Source organism: Dipodomys merriami, unplaced genomic scaffold (assembly GCF_024711535.1).
Source record: "Dipodomys merriami isolate MVZ:Mamm:240054 unplaced genomic scaffold, mDipMer1.0.p SCAF_4, whole genome shotgun sequence".
Taxonomy (NCBI): Eukaryota; Metazoa; Chordata; class Mammalia; order Rodentia; family Heteromyidae; genus Dipodomys; species Dipodomys merriami.
The window spans coordinates 92,255,598-92,283,375 of record NW_027205603.1 but is presented as its reverse complement, the minus strand read 5'-3'; the positions used below and the strand labels follow the sequence as shown (position 1 = coordinate 92,283,375).

Genomic DNA, 27,778 nt, shown 5'->3' with positions numbered 1-27,778 from the left:
ACAGGGGCAACCCAGAGAACAACAGGGAAGGGCAGGCCGGACCTGTAACCACCTCCATGTCAGTGATCAAGTGAAAGAACCAAGGCCAGGGTGGAGCTGAGCGGCAATTTGCTTCAGCTCCATAGTTAAGGCATGAACAAGAAGGGCTAGGTGTAACTCAAGGAGTGATCTTGGGAGGCAATGGGCACCCCACAGCGGAGTGTCAAACAGAGGCTGCACTGCAACACAGATCTCTTTGGGAGAGCAAGTCTCAGCCAGGAGGTTGGACTGGGAGCCCTTTGACAGCTCCTTCCAGATCAGAGGGAGACTTTGGTTGTGTGTCCTTTCCCCATTACTTTCTTCTTCCTCTTCCTCCTCCTCCTCCTCTTCCTCTTCCCTTCATCACAGCACATACCAGCTATGCAGGTGCCACATGCCAGGCCCAGACCTTCATCTCCTGCGAGTCTTGTGACAGTTCTGCGCAAGAGAAATTGGCACCCACACCCTGAAGTTGGTGTCACGCAGGTTCAGATAGGTTGTGTGGCTTGCTACAGAGGGACCAGTGATAGAACTAACTGAATCACACCGATTCTTTACCCAGAAGAGGCTGTGTTTAAACAGATAAGCATATGAAAGTATAAAATCCCTGGAGAATAGTGACCTATTATGGTGGAAAAGCCATGAGGGTATTCAAATGTATAAGAACAAAATGAAGACAACGGGTCTAAAAGCATAGCAAAACACAAACAACAAACCAAAAACAAACAACAAAGGGAGCTGAGCAATGCCCTCAGGAAGATGTTCGTTGGGCAGAAGCCAGTGCAAGAGAGAATCAAACAGAAAGGACTATGGTTTTCCAGGAAACTTCTCTCAGGGGTGGGAGTCGGGGTGGAGGCTGAACTGGGTTCCACCGTATTTATGAAGGTGTGATCCATGGCTTTAGTCAGGATAGCACAAACACAGTGTTTTCATCTATTAACACCTATTTCTGTCAGTTGACCCACAGGGTCATCAGTTGACCTAGAAGGTCCTTTGTAGCCATTTTGCCTCTAGGATCCAGTCCTGGTCCAGGCTGTGCAATAGTTGTCAGCTCATTAGTTGTGGGTTGCAAGTGACAAAACCAATTCAAATGGGTTAGAATTTAAAAATATTCTCTTCTCCTCTATTACCCCTTTCTTATCCCTCCATCCATCCATCCTCTTGAGTTCATATGACACGGAAATCCCATTATGCTGCTTCTGTCTAGAAGCAGACCACTTTCCCTTTGCTCCTCTCAGGCTTGATTTCATTCTCTAGTGCAGTCTCTCCTTACTGTGGGAAGGTGACCATGAGCATCTCCAGGATTATTAACAAAGAAAATGCCATCTCCTCCTGAAATCTCCGGCCAAGATTTCAGGGATCTCCTAGCTCTCTTGAGAGGAGTAAATCCTAGTTTACAGGAGAGAGGTTATGGTGTTCCTGGCCAGTTCGGGGTCCTAATGTCCTCACCACAGAAGAGGGATCTATAACTGAGTCACCGCCACTGGGAGTGGATGAAGTCTGGTCTCCTGAGAAGTCAGTCTGTAATCTACCTACAGCAGGAAGACTGGGTAGGCAAAAAGCAGTGGGAAAGGTAGAACACAGGCTGTGACCTGCAAGAACAACATGGAGGAAACTGCACACCATCTCCAAGGACTCTGGGTATTCCAGTCTGGAGATGCCTTAGTAAACCAATCTGCATCCATATTACGTGGCCCCAGGTTAGCTTAAAACATTCTCTAAAGTCCCAAAGGCCCCATGCTCTCTGTGAGTAGAATATCATTCATCTCACTGGCAGAAGAACCAAAGGTCAGAAATGCAGTGTAAAACATCAGCCCCCGAGCCTTTAAAGATTATTCCGAATTGAGATATGCTGTCATATAAAATAGATGCAGATTTCTAAGATGTGGTATAGAAGACCATGTTAAGTAAAGTATTAGTGGTATTTACACTGAATACGTGTTCACATAGTATATATTGTGCTACATAAAACCTATTGCTAAAATCAACTCTAAATGCTTCCTTTTACTTTTTCAATATGGATTCTAGAAAATGTCAAGATACACGTGTCCCATAGGGTCTTCCAATTTGATGGGCTAGATCGAGAGAGTTGAAAGAGTTTGTCAGGAGTATGCAAAACTACAGTAGGGACTGGGTGAAACTCAGCCACCATAGGCAAATACCACAAACTAGGTCAGACATGGTGGTTCCTGAGCTCAAACTCCAGTACCCACCACACAACACCAGCATCAGCACTGACTGCTTGGACAACAGAGGTTTACTGTCCGGAAGCTCTAGGGATGTTCTGCTCTTGGGTCAAGATCAAAGCTGCTTCCTCCTGCAGACTGGAGGGACAATTGTTTCCCACCAACCTGTGTGAGTCTGTGGCTTGTAGAAAGCAGCACTCCAGTCCTCTCTGCTCCTGCGATGCGCTCCATCTCTGCATATTGTCCTGTCACTGTGGTTAAACCTCCTTCTATAATGCCCAGCCATCATGGATTAGGGGCCTTCGGAAGGACCCTCTTTTAGATTTATTTACCTCTGTAAAGATCCTATTTCCATTACCGGTACTTCCAATACTGAACTTTAGGAGTTCCACATTTGAATTGAAGGGGACACAATCTAGTCTGGGACATCAGGTTTTCTGACCTAAAGTCCATGCTTTTGGGAGCTAGAAAAACAAAAGGTGAGGGGCTGATGGACTCCATGAAGATGGGAGAGAAGTGGAACGAGGCCAGGAAATCGCAGCCAAGCCCCATCACGTGACGAGGTCAGCTGAGAAGCTGGGCGGACCTGTGCATCTTCCAGGTTTCAGGTTTCCGGCGGCTTCCGTCCTTCACAGCTGCTGTACCGACATGTCAGGAACTAGGTGGCTTACACACCTGAGCAATTTATTTTCTACACCTTGGGAAGCTGGAAGGCCAGAGGGGGAGGCACCAGTAGACTTCGGGTCTCCCGAGACCACTTCCTGGCGCTCACGGGATACTTTCTTGCTGCATGTCTTTATGTGCGGAAAGTTAGAAACAGACTTTCAGGGTCTCTTTCATAGTGATGTTCACATCACTCTCATACCCCCTAATAATATCTCCTTGAGAATTAGGATGTCAACATGGAAGTTTTAAGAGACATTGAGCATTCCATCTTCCCACGGGCTTCTCCCACATGAACTTTATGTCTCCCATAATTCTGTGAGAATCCCCCCCCCATCCCCAATTCCACCTCCGAAAGGAAACTAATGGGTGCACAGGCACAGTTATCTGGTCACATCCAACCTCAAGGAAGTGTTTGCTTTTGTCTAAAATGAAATGAAATGTCCTGCGGGTCACTTGCCTCCTTCTTGAATGCTCCCGGTATGAATTAATCTCCACACGCCGGAGTGACTTGTGAGGCTGTTGGATTGTTGCTATTTTTGGGTAAGACAGAGATGCATGAGAGAAACCCGGGAAATGGATGATGCTATCCTTACCCCTTTCAGACGCTGTTCATTATGTGCATCCAGCAAATGATGAACGGGCTACAGAGATGTGTAAGCTCCCATGGCTAATTTGGTTGTCTTTTTCACAATGGGGATAGATTTTTACAGCTCAAAACCCCCATTTTTTGTTTTCTCCATTGGAGCTGTTTATTTGAGTGCATTCGTTAATTTGATCTAGTGTGAGCGGCTAGGTAGGCAGCGAGCAGACAGTGAGCCAGGCAGCACCCTGGTGTGCGCTCTCCTCTGCGGGGGCCGTGTTGATTGAATGGAGTAAAGTGCCTGCTCCACCAGACATGCATTTAGTCTCTCTAACTTCTTTCCTATTCACTTCTTGAGGCTCGTTACCTCTGCTGCCAGATGGCTCTGTGGCCTAGAATACATTGCTTGCCATCTCTGAGTAGGAGTGCTCTAAGAGGCACAGAAGGACACTTCCTCACCAGGCACGTACTCCATTCTACGCACTGATTGTACAGGTGACATTGCATGGTGCCAGTCTTCCCCCATGAAAGTCCAAGGAAAACCCGGAGAGGAATTTCATGAGTAGAAATGTAAGCTTCTCCCAAGTTGGGATGAAAGTGATACAAAGACTAGCACGGGTTGTAAGAGGATGCTAAGTGAATGAGCCCCAAGATGTGGACACAAGAGGTTTCTCTTTGTTGTTGTTGTTGTTTTTAATGTACTCTAATTTTTCTTTGTTTCTTTTATATGTTCTTCCTCCTATGGTATATCCCCTGTTGTCACTTATTTGATTTTGGCACCTTGCATCTTGTATATACATTTATCTAATTTGGGGAGGGGAAGGGGAATAACAAAACGCTGAAACAAGGACGCAGGATGAGCCATTGCAACAATGAGACCCACAGGACACTATGTTGGAAATGGACTTTACAACTTTGGTGGGGCCGGGGAGAAAGGGGAGGAAAGGAATAGTAGGAGTCAAACAAAGGAGGGGGTAGCAATGTTCAACGAGAAATGTACTCATTACGTTACTCATGTAACTGTAACCCCTCTGTACAGCATCTTTACTTACATAACTGTAACCTGTTATGTAACCTGTCCATTGCTTTACAATAAAAGAGCTATACTTTTTTTTAAAGAACAGCACAGTTTCTCTTCCTTCCCCTGTATCCGGCTCCACTCTTTCAGGTAGCATCTATTGCTATCCATATTATGGTAATTACTCCCAAGTCCCCGGTTCTAGTCCCGTGTGTGTTTCTACTCTGCTCTTAGATTCTTTGCCTGCAATGGCTCATGAACACCTGCAACTCAAGGTGTCCAAAGTCATGAGCTCCTCCAACCTGCTCCAGTGCCAGCTGCTTACCTCAGCACCCGGCCTTCACCCATCCAGCCCAATGTCCCCAGGCCACCCCCATTCTCCATCCACCCCTTCTCAGCACCCCTCAGCCGCCCTGCTCTGCAGTCATCTGCACCTGCCTAGTCTGTCTTAAGGCAGGTTTTCCTAGCTCCTAAGAGACCTCAGCGCCTGACCCTGACCCTCCAGGGCCTCTCTCAGAGCTAGTCTCCTCTGGTTTTCCTTGGAGCATGAATGCAGACACACCCTATCCTGGGATCTGCCCGTAAGGCCTGTCTTCTTTTTCTAGGTCATGAAACAGGGTCAGGGTTCCTGTGTACTCACCCTTTCCCCAAGCATGGAGGCTTCATCCACGATTTCTACCACCGGCTGGCCTGCCCGCTGATCTCTTCCATCACCCCCAACTGAAAAAATCCCTTTTTCCTGCCATCTAGAGCAGATCATGAGCTTGTTCTCATCTTTGAGGATTGAGACAGGCAGCTGGTCACCACTGGTGGAGGAAATACTTGCTCACCTGCCCTCTTCCCAACCACCCCTCCTCCACACGGCCTTTCCTGATCTCCCTGCCCTGGGATGATGACCCTCTTGGGGGGCTCCATTCTACTATATGTCTAAACTTTAAAAGCAAGGTGGGTGGTGCCTTAGACAAAGTGCACTCCCAGTGCTTAGTGCATGAATAGCAAGACGTTGGACCTCTAGTCCCCTATCTGTACCCAGAGTACCTCAGAATGCTGTTCCTCTCCTAATATCCCATTGTAATCATAGGGGACCATCATGGAATGACTCACTTTATCAAATATCCTCCCTCCTGTTTATTTCTTGTAATCCTTACGTACCTAGGAAGCTACAATTGGCCATAGTTAATTGGTGAAGAAACTGAGGACTAGAGAATAACGAAGTCACCGGGATGGAACAGCAGAAGTGCTCGGCACTGTCCGCTCTCGTAGGAGAGTACCTCCTTTAACGCCCTTCCAGGTGTGGCGCTGAGGATCTATCCAGAGCTGACATTAGTTCCGGCACATATCAATTCCACCTTCCAAATCGGCATCTCAAACAAGTTGAAAAATCAGCCTCCTCCTAGAATATTGCTTATGTTTACTGAGTTCAAGTGACTTGCTCAAAGTCGCAGGGAACCTCATCTTGAGTCTAACATTCCTACCACGTTAGAGGGCTGATCTTGATGGCTCAGAAGCAGCATGAGAAGTCTGCATCTCTGTGGGTCTGCTAGGCTGGGGCAGTGCTCAGTGCTAGGGTATAATCTGACGTGTAATCTGTACATGTTCTTGTCACAACAAAACTCCTACCCTGAGCTTCTCCCATGATCGCCACAGCAAATCGGCAGCGTCTCACTCCACCGAGCGCAATAGGAATGGTCAGGCATTGAATGATTCTGAGCTTGTGCTTTGCCCAGGCTGTTCTAATGGCGGCTTCTGCTTCACCCTTGCCCTCACCCTGGCTCCTGTACAGTAAGTGCTGTTATGCCGCGATGGGTCAACATCCAGAAAGAATACTCAGATTTCTGTGGCTTTGAGGGACAATGCTAGGGTGCTAGTTCCCAAATACCTGAAGTGTGGCCTGCCCCGTGCCAGTCTCTTCCTCTACTATCTGTGGGCACAACCCTGGTGGAACAGCACAGGGAGCCAGGCTTGACTGGCTAGAACCCAAAGAGGAGAAGAGGAAAGACAGGTAAGGAGAGTAAAGGCGCCTGTGTCTACTGAACAACAAGTTTGGGCCAGGATTTCTGTGGCCTGCTTTATAGATATAATTTCATGGACCACTGAAATATCCCTGAGGCAGAGTTGTCTAGTTGCCCTCATTTCTCAGATAAAAGAATCAACACATAATACTGAATCGTGTTGGAAATAGTGGCTGGCACTGACTCATTCCCAGGCTGTTCTAACTCCAGATCATCACCAACATGAATCCTGTTGAGTCTTACTTCAAATGCCAGTCTTTTGTTTGAATGCTGTCCCCAGAAAATCTGGCTCCTTTGGTCTACCACTTAACTATCCAAAATTGTCTTCCTCAAGGAAGTTTTCTCCATTAGCTCAGAGGCACGGAATCTGACCGAATTCCCCTTCCACAGCTCCCATTCCTGCCCCACCGGACTTGACACTTGCCATGTCTGAAGTGGGTTACTATGCTAGTTCCAGATTCAAGCCTTGATTCTTATGAACATTTCTTTCTGATCTGAGTCACTGTGGTGCAATGCTTCTGGAAAGATGAGATAATCTGTAGTCTCAGAGGTTCTTCATGAATTGTGTAGGAAGGTCCCAGGTAGAGGGGTGCATCCCACTTGGGGTAGCTTTGGGAAAGAGTGGGTCTGGATAACTTAGCTCCATTTTATCAGCAATTTAATCTTTCAGAGGCATCCTCCAAAATGTTGATAATAGTACTTAATTCAGGGTACTACATATATTGAATACTGAAAATAAGTGCCCCTCTATTCCTCACTCCTGACAGCCAACAAGTCCTTCTCATACGATTTTGCCATTTCAAAAGTATATAAATAAAATCATCCAGGAGGAAGCCTTTGGAGGTTGGCTTTTCTCACTAAGATGACCTACACAAGTGGTTTTTAATGAGTAACTTTTCAAAGGATGGATGTTTGCTGAACCATTTACTAGACTAGTTCAGATTTTAGAATATTACTGAAAAAAATCCATGAGCACCCATGGATAGATTTTTGTGTGGACACAGGTCTTCCTTTCTCTTGAAATAAATTCCCAAGAATAAAAGTATTCAGCCACATGTTTAGATTCTAAATAATTGGCCCAACTGCTTGCTGTAATGGCTGTATGTTTTTATATTCCCATCAGTGATGGATGAGGGACCTAATTTCTCTGCATCCTTTCCAGTATTTAGCACTGTTCTGTTACTTTAAAAAAAAAAAGCTGTCTAGCAAATGTGTGGTGATCTCTCACTACCTCCCTAATTGCTAGTGATGCTGAACATTTTTCATGGGTTTATTTACCATCTGTACATCCTCTTTGCTAAAATGTTTTTTCATATATTTTTGCTTATTTTCTAATTGGATTGCTTGTTTGTTTTTCCTGTGGAGCTTTGAGAGTCCTTATATGCTCCAGATATAAATGTGTTGTCAGATGGGAGATTTTTGAATATTTTCTTCAAGTCTGTAGTTGGTTGTTCACAAAACACAAGTACTTAATTTTGAGAATTTTTATCATTTTTTATGGATCCTGCTATGGGGTTTATGTCTGAAAAACCTTTCATTAGGCGTTTCCCCAGAGATGTGGCCCCTATTCCTTGAAATGGGGTGAAAGTTACATTGCCCAGTGAGGATGGAAGTCCTGGCTTTCCACTTCTTCCCCTGAATGCCCGCTGGAAGGCCGTAGGTAGGAGGCAAAAGGCTGGGGTGCTTCCTCATTCTTAGGAATGTGGACCCCATTTCTCTCCTGGTGAAATAAGGAGACTGGGTCTAAGCGATGTGTCTCATCCTCAGAGTAATCCTGGTGCCTTGCTGGGTGACGGGAGCTTTCCACCCCAGCTCTGAAAGGCCGAGAGGTGAGACAGGCCATTCTTGGAATTGCAGATGCCATACTTTGTAGCCCCAGGAAAGCTTTGCTCTAGAGAATGGCCAGTTCTGACTGTTGCCTATATGGACAGTTTTTCAAGTCTCTAAGTACTTCCCTAAATGCTCTGCTTTGTTCAACCCCTGAGCATTTTCCAGTATGGTCTGCTTTTGTTGGGTCCTCCACACCAAACGTGTGTTTTTTGTCTTTAAAAGCTTCCTGAAAACTCCATTCTGGGCTGCAGGTCTTTGAGACAGGAGGCTACCTGCAGGGGCTAGCTTTCTTTTTTTTTTTTTTAATTTAATTTAATTTAATTTGTGAACATACTGTACAGAGGAGTTACAATTACATGGGCAGGATAATGCGTACATTTCTTACCAAGCATTGCAGCCTCCTCCTTTGTTTACCCTTCACGTCCCTTCCCAGCCTCCCCCCTCCCCCCCAATCCCAATCCTTCTCCTTCCCCCCCTCCCCCCCCCCGCCCCCGCACCGACGTTGTAAAGCTCGTTTTGGACATGACAACTTGTACTTCTCATTGTTGCAACAGGTCCACCTGTATCCTTAAACAACTGGTTTTTCCCCATCTCCTCCACAAGTTATACTGACATCAAATATAGTGAAAGCAGGGGTTATACTGTGGGGGAGGGACATACAAAGCAACAAAGAGATAATCTTATAAATGCGTTAGAAACACATGCATGAAAGAAAACAACATTAAAATACACTCAAAACAGCTTGGTATTGGCATAAGAACAGACCTCAGGACCAATGGAATAGAATTGAAAACCCAGAAATGAACCTACAGACCTATAGCCATCTAATCTTCGATAAGGAAGCTAAAACAATAGAATGGAAGAAAGACAGCCTCTTCAGTAAATGGTGCTGGCAAAATTGGTTAACTACATGTAGAAAACTTAAGCTAGATCCTTATATATCACCCTGCACCAGAATCAACTCCAAATGGATCAAAGACCTTGAACTCAAAGCAGACACTCTGAAAACATTACAGGATGGAATAGGAGAAACCCTAGGTCTCCTTGGCTCAGGCCGAAATTTTCTGAATAGAGACCTGGAAACACAACAAATCAAAGAAAGGTTGGACAAATGGGATTGCATAAGGTTGCAGAGCTTCTGCAGGGCAAATGACATAGCTAGCAAGATCAATAGAAAGCCCATGGATTGGGAGAAGATCTTTACTAGCCATACAACGGACAAGGGTCTCATATCTAAAATATACTTGGAACTCAAAAAATTAAACCCCCCAACAACAAATCCTCAAAGAAACAACTGTCCAATAAATAAGTGGGCGAAAGACTTAAAGAGAAACTTCTCTGAAGAAGAAAGAAGGATGGCCAATAGACACATGAAGAAATGTTCAACATCCCTAGCCATAAAAGAAATGCAAATCAAAACAACATTGAGATATCACCTCACTCCAGTTAGAACAGCAAAAATCAAGAACTCTAACAACAACAGATGCTGGAGGGGATGTGGACAGAAAGGAACCTTACTTCATTGTTGGTGGGAATGTAAACTTGTTCAACCACTTTGGAAAGCAGTATGGAGGTTCCTCAAAAGACTTCACATAGAACTCCCCTATGATCCAGCAATCCCACTTTTGGGCATTTACCCAAAGGTTTACAAACAAGACCACACTAAAGCTACCAGCACAACTATGTTTATTGCAGCATTATTTACCATAGCTAAGATAGGGGCTAGCTTTCTAATAAAGACTCCCAATTCAACCTCTAAATATGTGGCTTGCTTCTCAAGGTTGAGTTCCTGTGTAACACTAGGACTTGGATGGAGAAGGTGGAGGTGGGGCGGTAGTCTTTCTTGTGGGCTTTGTTCAGGATACAGCAGTCTTCTGTCTTGCTAGGCAACCCAGAGGGCTGCTTTGTTTCTATTTACTAGCATTTCTTTCTTTTTAGGTTTTCCAGGATCCAGTCTAGGATGTGGAGGGCAAAGACCAGAACCCTTGATCGCAAGGTTCTTAGTCCTTTTCCAATTAAAAAAATGTTTTGTAAGAATCTTTCAGTAGTAAAGGGGTTTCAAGACATCAGTTTGAATACAATGCATGTCAATTAATGTCACCTGTTTCCTCATTCTCCATTCTGCCTCCCAACCCCACCCATCTCCTCAATTTTCCTAGTTTCATTTACACTTTCTCTCTCTCTCTCCTCTCTCTCTCTCTCTCTGACTGCTTAGTTTGTTTCCTTGTTGAGGCAAGAAGGGAAAATGTGCTTGCTGTCTCCTACCAGCTCCTGGATGTTTGATGACAGTTTTCGTGCTCCCTGGCTAGGAGAAGCATCGCTGTGGCTCATTCTTCACCCTTGCATTGTGTTTGTGGTTCCTGTGTTCAAGTCTGTGCTGAAGTTTCATCTCAGGAAGGGGTCCTTCCTACTCCAGCACCAGCTCAGCTTAACCATTTTCAAGTCTCGTCCTTGGGTTCCAGGGAGACACTGCCCTTGCAGTGGCTTCAAATCCATCCGTGATACCCCACTTTAACAGGATGGGAGATGGAGCTCAGGTCTATGAGAAAATGAGTGTACCTGGCCAGCCTTCTATTTTGAAGCAAGGTTGAGGTGTTGCATTGCAGTATGGATTACAGTTCTGAGGAGAGAAATGGAGTCTCTCGGGACTCGCCGAGGCTCACAGGAGCACCAGCCAAGGACTGAGCCAGGCCCTCCCCCCTCGCTTCCCTCCCCCTCCCACAATGGCCTCCTTCAGGAATGGTCGGCCACCTTATGCTGGATTCTCACACACTCGCAGTTGAGTCCATTCCTGGGCCTCCAGGAGGCCATTTCTAAAAGCTATAAAGGGCTCTTTGGTGAGATCTCTTGAACTCAAACCCTTTGTAGCCTTAAAGCAATTTTGCTCTAAGATGATAGCCCCTAAGTCCAAAGCCTGCTGGCCCGGCCCTCAGTCACAACTATCCTGAAAGCACTGGGGCTCTTTATTGCTCCCCCACCAAAAAACCAAAACAACAACAACAACAACAACAACAAGGTTTCTGTGTCAAGAAGAAAACTCTCAAGAAATCTCAGCCTAGCCACTGGGCAAGCACATTCAAAATGTTCCAACTTTATTAGTGAGCAACTCGGAGAAGACAGGGAGAGGCTGAGCTTTGCAGCAGGTCGATGTTAACAGGGATTTGAAAACACTGCATTTCTACCTTAACCAGCAAAACAAAAGGACCTTTGGGATGTGACCTCATTTGCAATAGACACATTGAGCCATGCTTCATTCAGTGGGGCTCACACGAGTAGGAGGGGCCCCTATGTTTATGTATATGTACACACACACATACACACACACAAGTATCGTTGCTCTGGACATTGCCAAGTCTCCGTATGGTAGATGTCTTTGAGAAGAACTCCAGCCACTTGTGCATGGACAGGAGTGCTGCTAGACAGACTCCCACTGTCTCCACCATACTGCCTGGGACTGGCTGCTCAGCTCTCTGGGGGTATTACAAGGAGCATCTCTTATGCTAGACTCACCCAGGGGCTTCTGCAACCTACTTCCAAGGGTGTAATGGTGACTGAGGGCCTGTCACCAAGGGCAGGTCCTGTGTCACTGATGGATAGCCTGATGGAAGCGTCCTGCTAGTGTCCAGTCTGAGAACAGCCTCTTGGGAACAGGAGGGCAGGAGAGCATGCTCTGTTCAGGGCTTCCCTCCATAGCCAACCTCCCAATGCCTGGCTGGGCATGGACAAGACCCTCCTCCTAAGGTTTGAACTCTGTTGCTGTCCACTGAGGAAACCCTGCCCAGAGGGAGGATGTGTGGTGGTGGGGACTGTCCTGGTGGCTGCTTACATGCATCCGACATTTTTCTGTAGCAGTGTGGAAAGGTATGTGGGGAGAATTGGCAGCATAGTGTGTGCATATGCTCTTGTGCACGTTGGTGTGTTCATGGAGGGGGGAGGGTGTATGTGTGGGAGGTATGTGTATATGGCATGATGTATGCATTCTGGTGTGTGTGTGTGTGTGTGTGTGTGTGTGTGTGTGTGTGTGTGTGTGCAAGCACACATACACAGGAAGTCATCTTTGGAAAGTAACTTCAAAATTGAGGGGACAGGAGGGGATAGAGAGGAGGGGAGGTGAGAGGAAGTACAGTGGTAAAGCCCAGCGTCTCAGCATCTCAAGATTACATGCTCTCTCATTTGACCCTGTTCGCACACTTACCAAACAATAATTTGTGCCTGATCTTGTGCCAAATTTGGCACCTGCTGATATTTTAAATTTTATTTTGAACAGTGTTATTTCTTTATCTTGTCTTTCAGTTGAACGCATCATTAAACTCATACCTCACACAGGACCTGGCACAGGGCAGGTGCATAATGAATGAATTCAACGCTGATTTAATTGGTTGAATATGAAAGTGAATGAAACCTCTCCCTGATTTAGGTGCATGCATGTAATCAGCTTAATTTCGTAGTGTTTGAAGGAATCATCCTGCACATGTTGTAGAAATGGGAAGATGTTTAATAAGAGAAATTTCAATCAAAGGTATCAACCTCATGACATTCCCCCATCATGTCTCTCAAGTCTTACCCAGGTCCTCATGTGGTGGGAGATGTCCGGTCCGGCTCAGAGGGGGGCCGCCAAGGCCAGAGCCCTCTCAGAGAGGCCCACTGTGTCCACATGTCACCACCACACACCGACACACTGGAGGCCTCAATCGAAGGCTCCATCTGTGCGCATGTGCATGGCTGCTGTTCAGGTTTGAAGGCATCCCCCCCCCACTCAAAGCTCCTGTGTGTAAACAATCCCCCATTTTATACGGTGGTAGTATTTGGAGGAAGATCTCTTGAGAGTTGAGGTCACAGGAGGCTACACCGATGGGGCCTCTGGAAAGCATGGATGGCTCTGAAAGTAGACATCACGAAGAAGTCCTAGCATAGTAAATACAAATGCCTTCTGCACAGCACAAAGGCAAACAAAAATGCTAAATGCAAACACTCATGAAGGGAAAAGTCATGAAAAAAACTAGAACCAAGTTTGCTTATTTCTCTTCTCTCATTGGGGGAATCCAGCCGCCAGTCAATATGGCAGACTTCCCTCCCTACCGATAGGACGCAAAGAAGCCGAAAACATAGCTCTGGCCCAACTGTGCCTAAGGAAACCAGGGCCAGAATAAGTCAGTTAAAGCAAACAAACAGAAACTTCCTTCAGCAAAGGCCATCTTCCCAGCCACTGTTGTCTCCGCTTGGGACGGATGTTTATTATAAATCTTGGTGGCCATAGATTATTGCTTCAAAATGAACTTTTGCCATTCAAGTGTTCCCTTGCTCCTCTGAATCTGCCCATGGTTTCTTCAACAGCTTGGTGCATTCCCAGTGCTTCCTGCTCACCCCAGGTAAGCATCAGACTTTGAAGGTTCTCTCCTGTTTATTATTTAGGTTGGCCCTTGACCTTGGGCAGCATGAAGTTGCACACGCTCCCTTGGCGTCTGACCCACAGCCCATCTGGGTGCAATAGATGGAAAAGAAGCTGGTGGGCGGGGCACTACTCTTGCAGAGAGACCTCGGACTCTGACTGCTCATCTCTTATACCACTTTAACTCTATCATCAGCCCTGGTGGGTAGTGCCAGGCCAGGTCAGGCACAAGAGTCATCTCCACGGTCCACATGTACCTTTTAAAAAATAAAAATGTTATCATATTAAGTGAAATAAGTCAGGCTCAGAGACACAAAGGGTGCATGTGTGTGTTCTCTATGCAGAAGTTAGGTAAGAACTCACGAAAACACATACAGGGAAATATGCAGGAAACATGCTGCCGAAAGGCTGGCATCTGCCTGAGAGATTTGACATGGCGGCAACAACTCAGTTTAATAAATACCAGGAGGCTGAAATGTGTGCTGTCAGAGGGGGAGAGCTCATAGGGCGGGGGGGGGGGGGGGAAGTTAGTGGAGAGAGGGCAAGCAAAGACAGTCAGCATAGAAAGTAAACCTATGTGAAAACGGAACTAGGTAACTGAGGGGATGGGTGGGCTTGAGGGACAGGGAAGATGATGGAGGTGACACTGATCAAGATGCAATGTACTCACGAGTTGCTACGTGGAATCAAAACCCCTTTGTACAACTATTTAGAAGTAAAACTATGATCCTATCTTAATTACACAAAGGCTTTATTGTGATACTTCCATGTGTGCATATAATATTCACTCCTCTATTTCTTTCCCCTCTCAATCTACCCTTTTGAAACATTTTCTAGCAAAAATTTTAGGTGGGTTTATTAAGACTTTCATACACATATCCATTATATCCTCCAACCCCCTCTTCTCCCCCCTCCCTTTACCCCCTGGTTCTTCCCCCACATGTCCCCCTTTTTATGTTCCTGTCCTTTTATTTGGATCTAGATTCTGCATAGGAGAGAAAGCATGTGTTATTTGTCTCCAGTCTGACCTATTTTGCTTATTATGATGATTTAGTCCCATCTATTTTCCCATAAATGATATAATTTCATTCTTCTTAAAGGATAAATAATACTCAATTGTGTATATGTACCATATTTTCTTCACCCATTCAGCAACTGAAAGGCACCTAGGCCGATTCCATTATGCTGCAGTGAATACGGAATGCTGGTGTGTCTTTTGTGTGTGCACTTACATTTCTTGGGGCATAGGCTCGAGTGCTGTAGCAGGACTATACACTCATCTGCCTTTATTATTTTTTTTGAGGAGCCATCATAATGATTTCCACAGTGGCTGCACAATTTACTTTGCCCCCAGCAACATATAAAGGATGTTTTCCCCCACCTCCTTGGTAGTATGTGTTTTTAATATCTTAACAAGACAGCCTCCTAAGGACACTGGTCATGCTGGACTGGGTGCCATGCTGTTCTCCTATGACTCACCTACTTTTGACTGATGGACAGTGCCCCTATTTCCAAGAGAAGACACAATCTGAGCTGCTGGAGACTGGGACTCCAACCAATGGTTATGAGGGAGATTAACTCAACTCCTAAGACAAACCAGCCCCAGTTTCTTGGGTTTGTTAAAGCGGGTGGTAACTTTTAGGCGGTAATAGGTAAGGTCTCATCTCTGAAGACAGAAATTACTTGCTCTAGCTGCTTATGCAGAGTTTTATGAAGAGAGCCTAAATAGAACTACAAAAAGAATATTTTACATGTCTATAAAATAATAACACCCTCAAAATAGCTGAGACTATGGAGAAAGGCAAACCCAACAACTCAACTGTCCTCAAAATGACTGCTGTTAGTGAAGGGCATATCTCACCTAATTCTCAAAATAATTCCGGCAAGTATGTTTTTGATGTTTTCTTTTCTTTTCTGAGATCATTTAATGGATTCTAAGGCCAGAGTTCAGTGGGGATTATGACACTGGGCCAGGCATTTATCTAGCGAGAAGTGGGACTAGATGTTCAACCCAAGACTTTGCAATAGAGTTAGTGCTTTCTGTGGTTCATATGCAATAGAAAAAAATTATGACTTTTTTAAAAAAAGGGGAAAAATCATGAGGAAGTTAGGATTGTGTCTTGCTGAATTTAATGTGTATGATTATTGTTTTGGGTTGCTCCACTGATCTTCATATAATTCAAAAACTTTTATGTTGTAGAGAACACAAAATCATGAATTTGGATGTATTAAAGTCTTATTTGTGTGGTATTGTCTACAGCATTTGTTATTAGGTCTCGAAGCAAGAGCATAAATTTACCAGTAAAACATTTTGTCTGATGAAAGTCTCGATCAATTTGGATCAATTTAGCTTGTGCTATTTTGTCTTGAAAAGGCAGTTGTCATAAACAATCATCTTATCTGTCCAAAGAGTAAGTGTGTCTGTCTCAACCACCCCAAGGCTTAAAGTGGCTTCAGATCTTCCCCAGACTCGAATAACAATTCTAATTACCTTCATGATTTAGAATGGCGATTTTCTTCATCCATTCTTTCAGAGTCCTATAGAATTCCTCCTTATGGTGTGGAAGATAACTTCGTGATCAGACTTTTGCTTATCCCTGCAGCCTCATTAACAACTTGCAAATTAACTAGAGTTCTCAGCGTCTCTAGCTTTTGTGAGCTCTCTTCTTGTTCTTCCTTATCTTTTCTTCCTTTAATAACAAACTTCAGTAGTTAGTTACCTCCACTCTGCCCTTCACAGCCAGGGGAGACTGCTGCTAGTGCCTGGATGCCTTCCTTTAGAGCCAAGAGGCTGAACCAGAGAAGGCGGAGCAGGTGGGCGAGGTCCTGGGTTTTCTTTCTGGGATCCCTGCCTCCCAGTGTTGAATAGTCACCCTCCCAGAAAGATACATTGAGTTGTAGACAATAGCACCTCCTCCAAATGTGGCCCACCTTAGAAAGGAGGTATTACAGGGGTCAAATTAGGAAAAGATCCGAGGGTCACGGTTCAAAGCCAGTCAAGGCAGTAAAGTCTGTGAGACTCTTCTCTCCCATTAACCAGCAGAAAAGAGCCAGAGGTGGAGGAGGCCTAAATGATGAAGTACCAGCCCTCAGTGAGAAAGCCAAGTAACAGCCTGAGGCCCTGAGTTCTATCCTCCTGCTGGGCCTGTGTGCCCAAGTCTAATAGGACTCAGGCCCTATGGAAAGGCAGGGAGTGGAGAGAGACAGATTTGCATGGCGGGAAGAGTAGATGTGGAGACCCCACAACTCCAAGAACGCCAAGGCCTCCAGAACTGGCAAAGCTGCCAAGAAAGGATTTGCCTTGCATCATCCCCAAGGCTTGGGTCTCAGAAAGCTGGGCTCCAGCGCCCTAAGACAGAACATTTCTGTTCCCAGTTTGTGACATGTGGTCTGGATAGGCCAAAGAAATGGCTGCAGCTGCAAGGGTTGGGGGTGTGGCTCAACCTACTGTGTTGGCACCAGTCTGTGAGGTGCGGGCCCAGAAGCTGTGCCCCTCTTTCCACTCAGGCCAGGGGTTTCCCCAGGCTTTCTGGTGATGTTCAAGCAGTGTGTCACAGCCAGGCCCGAGCCCCCACAAGACTGGTCAGTCTTGTCATGTTAACTCCTGAACTAGCCTCGTTATCTGTCTGGCTCTACTCATCACTCATCCTACCTGTGCTTTTAAGCTTCCTGCAGATGAATGACAGCGGCCTGCCCCTTCAGCCTACTCTCCCATCACCCTGGGTTGTGTTGGGACAGTCTGACCCTAGATATGGGTTTGGTGGCCAGGAACCATGGTGGAGCTGCCACAGGGGCAGATGTTGGCCAATGGGCACTCTCCCTCAGGGCCACCTTACGCACAGTTAGGCCATGAATTTGTGGTTTTTGGGTCAGTCGTGGGGCTTGAACTCTGGGCGCTGTCCCTCAGCTCTTCAGCTCAAGGCGAGTACTTTACCACTTGAACCACCGCGCCACTTCCAGTTTTCTGGTGGTTTATTGGAGATAAGAGTATCACAGACTTTCCTTACCCTTTGAACTGTGATCCTCAGACCTCAGCCTCCCACCATGTAGCTAGAAATACAGGTGTGAGCCACCAGTGCCCAGCTAGGCCATGAATATTTTTAAAAATTATCTTTAAGTAGTTGTACAAAGGAGTTGCCATTTCACAAAGTGGTTTATGAATGTAATGCTCTGCAGAAATGCCATCCACACCTCTGCTCCCCACCCCTTCCCTCACTCGCTCTGCTTGATTTTCTAGGATGTGCATTGGGTTCTTGCCCCATGTATGGACCATAATTATTTACTTCTCTATCTCCCGATCCGATCCCTCAGTGTGTGGGAGCTCAGGGAGCCCCGATGTGAGTTGCAGAAAGCAAGTTCCAAGGGTCCCTGAATGAGCTGGGCACTGGCATTCCCGAGTGCCTGTACTTTCCCTTTGGGACCAGAGCCTGTCCAAAGTGCCAGTGAAGGTGACAGAATTCAGGAGCCGAGGCAGACCAAGGAGGCCAGTCAACCACACCCTGAAAAGATGGAGAAGAGAACACTTAGTTTGACTTATTTCCAGTCCTTCCTAATCAGCAAGCCCAAAGGGAAGGGTGTCTTGACATGTACACACATGAAGGAAAATCAAACAGGCTGTGCTGTCCGGGGTGCAGGCCTCCAGTGGCAAGGGCTGACAGGATAAATGGGGATGGGTGGGACTGAAGTAATTTATCTGCACACATGGACACAGAGCAGTGATACCTGCTGAAATTGTTTTCAGAAGGGACAAGAGAGCCACGGAGGAAGGGATTTGATTGGGGGGGGGGGACACTAGTATGCATGTGTGGGAATATTACAATTAGACCCTTTATGTACAACTTGTACCCTAATTTTACAATCAAGATAAAAATAGGTGAGTCTGTACAATATTTTTATTGCTTTCTTATTAAAATCTGTATGCATGAGTGAGCTATAAAATAAAAATTGCATCATTTTGGTATTTCTGCACATGAATAAAATGCTTTTGTATTTGTATTTAAGGCTGGGACTACTTGTCCATATTTCCCAAACTGATCCACAGATCCAAGATAATCCTTGTCAAAATATGCATGCCATTCCTCGCAGAACTAGCAAAAACTATCTTAGTATTTGTAATCACAAAGCCTCAAATAGCTAAAACCATTTTGATCATAAAGAACAAGGCAAAAGGTACACATTACATGACTTCAAATATGCTACAAAGCTATAATAATCAAACTACATGGTACTCATATTGAAACAGACAAGCAGACGAATGGAACCAAATGAAAAATGATAGCCAATTCTTTTCAAAGGTATGAAGAATGGGCTTTAGAGAAGGCACAGTGTTTTCAATGAGGTGCAGGGGGCAGTAGATATCCACAAGAATAAAATTAGACCCCATCTATTTCCAGCCAACAACAATCAACTCAAAATGGGCTCAAAATCTGAAATACAAAACTGAAGGAAACGATAAAACTGCTAAAAAGAAACATAAGAGAAATGCTCAGGACATTAAGAAAGATCATGGGAAACAAAAGCAATACATTAAATAAGTGATATTATAGCAAACTAAAAGTCTTCTGGAGAGAAAAGGAAACAAAGTGACAAGCTACAAACTGGGATAGAATACTTATTGGCTAAGCATCTGATGTGAATCAATATCCAGAATATATAAGGAAGTCAATTCTCAACAGTCATCCTTCAATCACAGGCAGTAGCTATAAAGGACTGTCTTTAAAGATATACATTGGTCAATGGGTGCATGAAAACGTTCACCATAATTTATGCAGGAAATGCTTCTACCAAGAATGGCTACTACCCAAAAGAGGAGTCATCACCAGTGCTGAAGGGGATGTGGAGAAGACTCTTTCAAAGGGTCAGTCAAAATGGATACAAGAAGACAATACCAAAGTTTCTTAAAACTGTTGTGTGCTCAAGCAATCTCACCCCTGGATAGTTCCCCAAAGGACATGCCACCAGTTTGTTAAAGGCATCCATGCCTGTGTTCACTGTGCCCCTAAACACAAGAATCGAGAAACAGCCATCACCTCGTAAGTGGATAAAGAAAATGTGACGCATTTACACAATGAAACGCTATTTGGTCATGAAGAATGAAGTTCTGTCACTTGCAACAAATGGAGGGACCCAGGCACGCCGTGTGAAGTGAAATAATCCGGACAGGGGAGGACAAGTGTCTCACTCACGACTCCCTTGACGTAGGGAATGTGGGTCTCACAGGAGTGGAGAGTGAGATGGGGGTGTTCCAGAGAGGGGAGAGAAGGACAGGGGGAGTCAGTCATTGGTTGCCGTTAGATAGGAGTAAGAAGTTCTGGTTTGTAATTGGCCGGTAGTGTGAGTGCAGACACTGATGTTCTACTGCATATCTAACAATACGTCTGAGACATAGAAGAAAACAGGCATTACCCATTATAAAGATAAAAATTTAAGATATGAACATGAATGACACTTTTCAGGCTTATCTTTACCTAGAATGACAACAAATAGCAAAGACCCCATAACATGCCAAGGAACCTCAAAAGAAACACACATGTGCATGCACACACACGCACACACAAAGCTTCAAGTTTCCATGCTTTCCAGCATGTTTTTTTTTTTCTAGTTTTTCTTTTTCAACAAGAGGGTCCTATGTCCTATTTGTATCAGGCCACATAAGCTATATGCTGGTTCTGATCCTGGGACAAATAGGAGACCAGGCTAGAAGATTCGACTCTAATTACCCATGTGCTAGGACTTCTTACTGGACTCCTTGCATGATTTGTGTGGAATTATATTTCTGAATATACATGCAGACGTGGTACAAGTCTTTAAATTTATCTCCAGACATCCTAGAGATAACTCCATCCCACCGAATCTCCGTTCCAGTTTGTCCTGCCCCTTTATGTCTCTCCTGGGTACCTAGGCCTTTCCATCATCCTGACAGCTCTCAGGATAAAGCACCTTTATGTCATCAGCAACTACTTCCGTCATCTCCCAATGGGTCTTCCTGCTTCCACTCTGCCCTCTATACTCAGATTTGGGGCTCACAGAATGATATATCCAAGATGTCACTCTGATCACACCTCCTACCTTCTCTTGTGATTAAACCCTTCCCTAGCTCCCTGCCACTTGGGCATGGGAGACATCTTGCAGAACCTCACCCCTTCCACACAGAAGGCCACCTGCTCCCTCCTTCCCAGGCTGTCCTGCTGTCAGTTCCAGGTTCTTGCTTCTAGCTCCCTTCATCCTGATATAGCTACAGTTCTTGGAGGAAATGTGTCACTTGGGTGGGTGTGGCTGGGTGACATCACCCTTGGCCTGAGCAGCTGTCACCTGCCCTTCCCAATTCAGATCCAATCAGACCTGCATGACGATTACAACCTAGCTTTTGAAAAATGGTTACTATTGTATCTTGGACCCCTTTTCTCCTTTGTGTGGCTCTATCTTACTAGGAGATACTGTGTGTTTCTCCTGTTGAGCTCAGAGAGCAGAAATTTCTGTAAGCTAGCTATTGTAACCTGGACAAACAGAAGGTCTCTAATGAATCTTGGTTAAATTCACTTCTGTGGTCTCTGTGTGCGCGCGCATGTGTGCACTAGGGCTTAAACTCAGGGCCTTATGCAATCACTTCTTTGCTTAAGCCTGGAGCTCTACCACTTGGAGCCACACCTCCACCTCCAGCTTCTTTGTTTGAGAAGTGTTAATAGAAAGTCAGAGAGAAAAAGAAGAGACCGAACAAGAGCCAAAGTGTATAGCTATTTCTCCAGATGAAAGAGAGATTGCACCTGCCTGGGCTCCAAGGAGCTGTCAAAATCCGCAGGCTCCGGAACCCACCCAGCAGCTAATCCTGCCGGAAGGAGGCAAAAGGGGTGATTGCTGGATTCCTGAGGCACACTGCAAAGGATGAATGGAAAAGCACACAGTAGGTGCTGGGTGCACAGAAGGAGCAGTCCATGATTAAGAATTGCCCATTGTCTCTCTGTAGGTGACTTTGAGGCTTGAGCGAAATGCCTTCCCTTTGTTTTTGCATTAAACAATTGCTTCTTTATCTCACAGTGGCTTGCATTATAGTCCATTTACCTCGGGAACATTTTTCATTTTGCTTCTCAGTCCTTATTTATTTCAGGCAATTCATCTTTTCTCTCCAGTGCCCTTTGCTGCCATCTAGTTAATTGCTTGTTGTTCAAAGTTTTTCATGTTCAAGTTTACTTTCTTATTCCCTACCAAGAAACAACAGTGTTGGCTTTTTTTTTCCAGTGTAATAAGGTATACTGGGAATTTTCTAAAATATTTTCCTCACCTCCCTATGAAGATGCCAGAGGGAAAACTAATACAGATTGCCCAGCTTTATAAGATTACCGTCCTCCTCTTTGACTGCCCCACACCAAGGCTATGGACAGCAGATCTCACTACCAGATCTGGGAGGAAATAAAGCCATCCCTGCTTCGGTTTGCTTCTGGTCTTGGAAGCCTGGAAGACCCCAGTGTTAGTTTGATGTAATGTGTTCCTTCAAGAAATAGAACACTCTGCAGAAAGATCTACACAAAAGAAATTGCCAAATGAGATCACTCCGATTAGAAGAGGCCACCGTCCCTCCAGCCATCCCTGCCTTTCCTCTTCTAGAACCTTCCCAAATCATCTCTTGATCAGCTCCTAACAGACTCTGCCTGTGTCTCACAGTCCTCTTCTGGGGAAAACACCCTGATGACTCTCAGCTTAAACCCCAAACCCGATCAGACTCTAACTCTTAGCCCTCACTGAAGTTGTCTCTGTGTTACCGTAACTATTTTTTCATTCCCTTCTTACAGTTCTATAACCTTCATGAAAGCGGAGATTTTTATCTTTGCTTCACCTTGTTGCACGTCACACAGACATATTGAGCAAATGGAAAGTACAAAGAATAAAGCTGGTGAGAGGGGTAGACAAATGAAGAGAAGCCGGGAGAGAATGTAGTCTAGAAACCAATGAATACAAAATTAAGAACAGGGAAGAGGAGGGTTCGGGGGCAAGAATGCTGAAAGGGATGACACCAACCAAGGTACATTGTATTCATGAACACCTTTATGCAATTACTTAAAATATACACTGGAGCTGGGAAGGTGGCTCAGGTAGAGCGCTAGTCTTGCATGCATGAGGCCCTGGGTTCAATTCCTCAGCACCACATAAGAAAAAAGAAAAAGCCGGAAGTGGCTCAAGTGGTAGAGCGTTAGGCTTGAGCTGAACAGCTGAGGGACAGCGCCCAGGCCCAGAGTTCAGGCCCCATGACTGGACCCCCCTCAAAAAATACATTTATAAAAAACAAAACCAAACAAAACCTAAAGGATGGTGCTCAGGCCCTGAGTTTAAGCTCTAGTACAGGCACAAAACCAAAAAGAAAAACATAAAAAGAAAAAAAAGTTGGAATAAAACAACAAAAAAGAAAACACTGATGTGAGAGGGACAGTGATGTTTATAACTGAAAAAGTGATTATTTCAAGATCTATGACCTATTGTGTCTTAGTGAAAGTTCGGGTGTCCCAGGGGCTGGGGGTGTCATCGGAGATGATGTTCATGTCCCTGTGATTCCTACTCAGATCTCTCCCCACAGATGAGGAAACCAAGGCTCAGAAAAGTCTAGAAACTTGCCCGAGTGAACATATCTAGGAACCAATAGGAAATATAAACCAAGCCCAGCCCCGGGCCTTAAACCCTTCCACACAGTACACCCCCAGCTGCCCCTGCCTGCCATTTCTCATGTCAGCTATGCCCCAAGTTCCAGGCCTTGGGTCAACACCGAACAAGATGTGAGGTCAAATTTTATAGGACTCTTGACCAAAAATGATGAATTTTATTGCCAAGGCAATGTCTAAAAGCACATGTCTCTATCACGTACAAACAAGAACATCGACAAGGAGACTTAGGGGAAAGAGGTAGTCCAGAGACAAAAATCAAACACACCTCAGCCCTCGCCAAGGGCAGCCCGTTCCCCCCTCGGGCCCCAGAGAGGTCCAGCCTGGTGCGGAGCATTCTGTATGGGAGAGGAGATGATGGCAATCATGTTAAAACCCAGCAGTGATGCTGATACCCAGAGTAATGCATGACTGACTGCTATAGGATGCAATAGGCTTTGTGTATCTCATTCTCTCTCCTCACCCACAGCCCCTGCAGGGAGGCTGCTCCACACAGAGCAGCACAGTGCCTAGCTCTTACATAAGCAGGCCCTGCTGCCCAGCTCCAATTACTCCACTCTTCCACAGTGCATGATATCCTCTATTAACATTTTTTCAAAATTACCTTTCATTTTACGCAGCACGGTGCCTCTGTGTAAGATAAACTAATGTGACCTTAAACTCTGACAAACAAGAAGAGAAAAATGCAAAGGAAACTGAAGAAAGAAATACCAAGAAGTAAAAAGTAGTCACAGGAAGGGCCACCACAGATCGCCATTTTGCTGGTGTAGCAAACTCCTGGGAGCTCATGTGAGGGAAGACAGTGTGGTTTGCTGGCCATGTGGTCCTGATCCTCATCCATCAGCTCAGCCCTGCAGCTCCTCCCCTCTTCTCTGGAGGTTTTTCATGGTAGCCGAGTGTCTTCTTTGTTCATTTCTCCAATGGCAGTGTGCATTCAAAGGCAACCTTTCTGTTTTAAGTTCTATATTCCATTTTCCACAGGAATAAGGGATAGAGAAACAAATTACCCCTTGAAAGGCATTTTGCTTTCTCAGGACATTTTGCATTTTCGGTGCATTTTGCTTTCCAAGTTCTTCTTCTCCACCAAAGTCATTTCTTACGTTTCTGTTTTACAGGGTACGTGACAGAGGCAGAGAGGTGCTGACAGCAACTCCAGCTTGTTTTATTGTACCATTCTACAAGGGTTGGAAAATGGAAGAAGCTGTGCAATCACCAACCAGCAATCAGGGCAGGACATTTTCTCCGTCTGTGAAACTTCTGACTTGTTCCCCATCATCCAGCCTACCTCCCACTCGCGGGGCAAATGATCCATTTTCTGCACCTATTGAGAAATTTCTTGTCCGATAATTCCAACAACAGTCTACATACATCTGAGTCTGTTTCTGATGACTGTTTTCCTATTTATTTTTGTCAGTCGTGGGGCTTGAACTATGGGCTTGGCACTAGCTCTGTGCTCTTCAGCTCAATGCGAGTGCTCTACCGCTTGAGCCACAGTGCCACTTCCAGTTTTCTAGTGGTTTATTGGAGATAAGAGTCTTATGGACTTTCCTGCCTGGGCTGGCTTTGAACATGACTCTCAGATCTCAGCCTCCTGATTACAAAATTACAGGCATGAGCCACCAACACCCAGCTCCTCTTTAGTCTTTTATTGCATGCCTTGTATATATGTATATATATATATATATATATACATATATATACATATATATATATATTTGGTACATGTTGGCTATGTTCTATACATTAATAGATACTGAAGGTCTTATGATGAGTATTTGTGTTAATCTGGTTAGGAGCTGTGTCTCTGGTATGTGTTGGGCAAAAGATGCTTATGTATCCGCTGAGTTGAGGCTGTGTGAATATTCATCCCACAGGATACCAACTCTGTGGCCCGCATTCTTCCACCGCCTGCATCATTACCTACTCTGCCATAGCTGGTCCTCCCAGAAGCGGGTGCTGAGAATGGAAGATTCAGAGGTATGGGATGGAATACCTATGAAAAGTAAATTGGGAGTAGAAAAGCAAAGGCAAGGGGCCTGTGGACAACTTCCCGGAGGCAGAAGTGTCTCTTGTTGGAGAAAGGCTCTGGGAGCATCTCGCCCATATGGGGCAGGGGAGAGGAGGGGAAGGCCTGAACACCATTTTCACACTGCAAGATGTGTGTTGGGTGGGAGTAAACCGTGCCGGTGACTCCTCTGTTCACCCATCGAGTGGCAGGGTAGGTGTCTCTCCAATCACAGGGATACAAGCGTATGACCAGGAGGCTGCGTAGCTGCACATGCCTCTAGGTGCATGTGTGTAGGAAGCCTTTCTTCATCCTCTAGGCCTGCAGCTACACTTGTTAGACCTTGGCATTGCTCTCCATATTCCCCCCTCTCTGCTCTCACTTCCTGGTTATAGCCCATAGCTGCAGCGTTGGTGAATCTGTGGTTAACTCCTTTGCTGTATTCTTAATTTTACATTTTACCTTTCTAATCACCACATTTCAAGCTTATTGTTTTCATTCAGTCTAACTGTTTGGTGAAATTCCCTAATTCGTCATGTGTTTTAAAGACAATAATTGCAGCTCCTTTAATGCCCTTGTTTGAAGAGTCCAGTGACAAAGCCATCGAGTCTCTTTCTGGTGTCCTTTTCCCTTCTCAGGCTGTATTTTTTTGTTCTTTGACAAACCTGGTGGTAGTTTTAAATAAATGTCTGAAAATCCACAGAGAATGCTGTAGCACCCAGCAGTGTGGACATGGTCTCTACCAGGTAAGAGGATGATGTCCCTAAACCAATCAGGAACAGAGATTTCCCTGCAGCACTTGTAAAGCTATTTGTGATCTTCAATTTGTACCCAACCCAGGGTTCCACATCAGCTAGCCTGGTTATTCAACTAGAATCTATCATCTTTTACCGGTTGTTAGTTACAAGTTTTGTCTTTTCAGCACTTTGGTTTAATGCTTCTTAGCATTATTCTATTTTCAGTGGCTTTTTGCTCAACTTCTTAGATGCTATACTGCTTGCTTTAAGAAGCTGGGGGCTGGTGACTCACACCAACAATACTATCTACTTGGGAAGCTGAGATCTGAGGATTGTGGTTCAAAGTCAGTCTGGCCGGAAAAGCCCATAGACTCTTATCTCCAATTAAGCACATGCAAAAAAAGCTGAAAGTGGAGCCGTGGTTCAAATGGTAGAGAAATAGCCTTGAATGAAAGATCAAGGACAGAGGCCAGGCCACAAGTTTAAGCCCCAATACTGGTACACACACACACAAAGAATATTCATGGAGTCAATATTTAGTGTACACATGTGAAAACAGAGCCAGGTAACTTGCAGGGATGGATGGATGGAGAATGATGAAAAGTGTGACACCGATCAAGAGGCATTGAACGTGTACTCACACACAGACATGTTGAATTAACAAACCTTCCTGAATGAAATAAAAGAATACTCAAGCTTTGCATGGAAACCATCTGAATACTGGATCCACTTCTCTGCCTTAAGTTTTTCTTTCTTTTTTTTTTTTTTGTGGCTGTGGGGCTTGAACTCAGGGCCTAGGCATCATAAGATGAGTGCTCTATCACTTGAGTCACAGTGCCACTTCCAGTTTTTGGTGGTTAATTGGAGATAAGACTCTCATGGAGACTTTCCTGGCTGAGCTGACTTCAAACTGTGGTTCTCAGATCTCAGCCTCCTGAGCAGCTAGGATTACAGGTGTGAACCGTGGGCTTTTGAAACAAGATCTTGGCTCTGATATTCAGTATGCCTCGACAATATAAAGCTGTATTTTTCTTTTAGTCTCTCCTGCCCTGTGATTTCTGTTCTGCTGACTTCTCTACCTTTTAGCAGTTGCTTTGCCAATTGCTTTATGCGGAGATTCTCAAACCTTACACGAACGTCTGAGTCAGCACATGCATTTGAGGGAAATTGGCCACAGGACATAAGTTTATTTTTCTGCATTCCCTTCTTGTCAGGAATCTTGCTCTTTAAATCCTAAATGCTGTTGTAGCTATTTGGTGCCATCAAACAGAACTTTTGGCTTCTTAACAGACCATTATTTGTTCTTGGTGGCCACTCCATCATGGCCAGAAGCTGATGTGTGGGGAAGAATGTTCTAGGGAAGGTGGCATGCAGGCAGGTCATTCTGTTATGTTTTTGCCTTGGCCCACAACCTGCGAAAGCACAACAGAAATAAGGGGAGACATGTTGAGAACTCAGTCGGGAACTGAGTGGCTGAGAAAGGTTCAAGACGACGATGTTTCATCACTGTAATCATGAAGTGTGGGGAATAAGAGTGGAATAGTGAACATCATCCTGCATAATGAAGCAGCACTGGGGCCCTTGATCCCTGCTCCAGTGGAAGGTTTCTTAAGGGGCTTGGCAAAGGCTGAGATCCCAGAGAAACATCCCTTCTGCAGACAGCTCTGATTTCAGCATACCCAGCAGGCCT

At 45.1% G+C, this 27,778-nt stretch overlaps 1 long non-coding RNA gene across 2 annotated transcripts in view; it reads left to right on the top strand.

Annotated features, from left to right (window-relative positions):
• Positions 1 to 24,704, top strand: part of LOC138806356 (uncharacterized) — a 34,506-nt gene extending 9,802 nt beyond the window's left edge. For both annotated transcript variants that reach the window (XR_011365815.1, XR_011365816.1), the window contains exon 4: positions 24,462 to 24,704. This is a non-coding gene — a long non-coding RNA (uncharacterized lncRNA). The remainder of the gene's footprint in view (positions 1 to 24,461) is intronic.
• Positions 24,705 to 27,778: the final 3,074 nt, after the last annotated feature.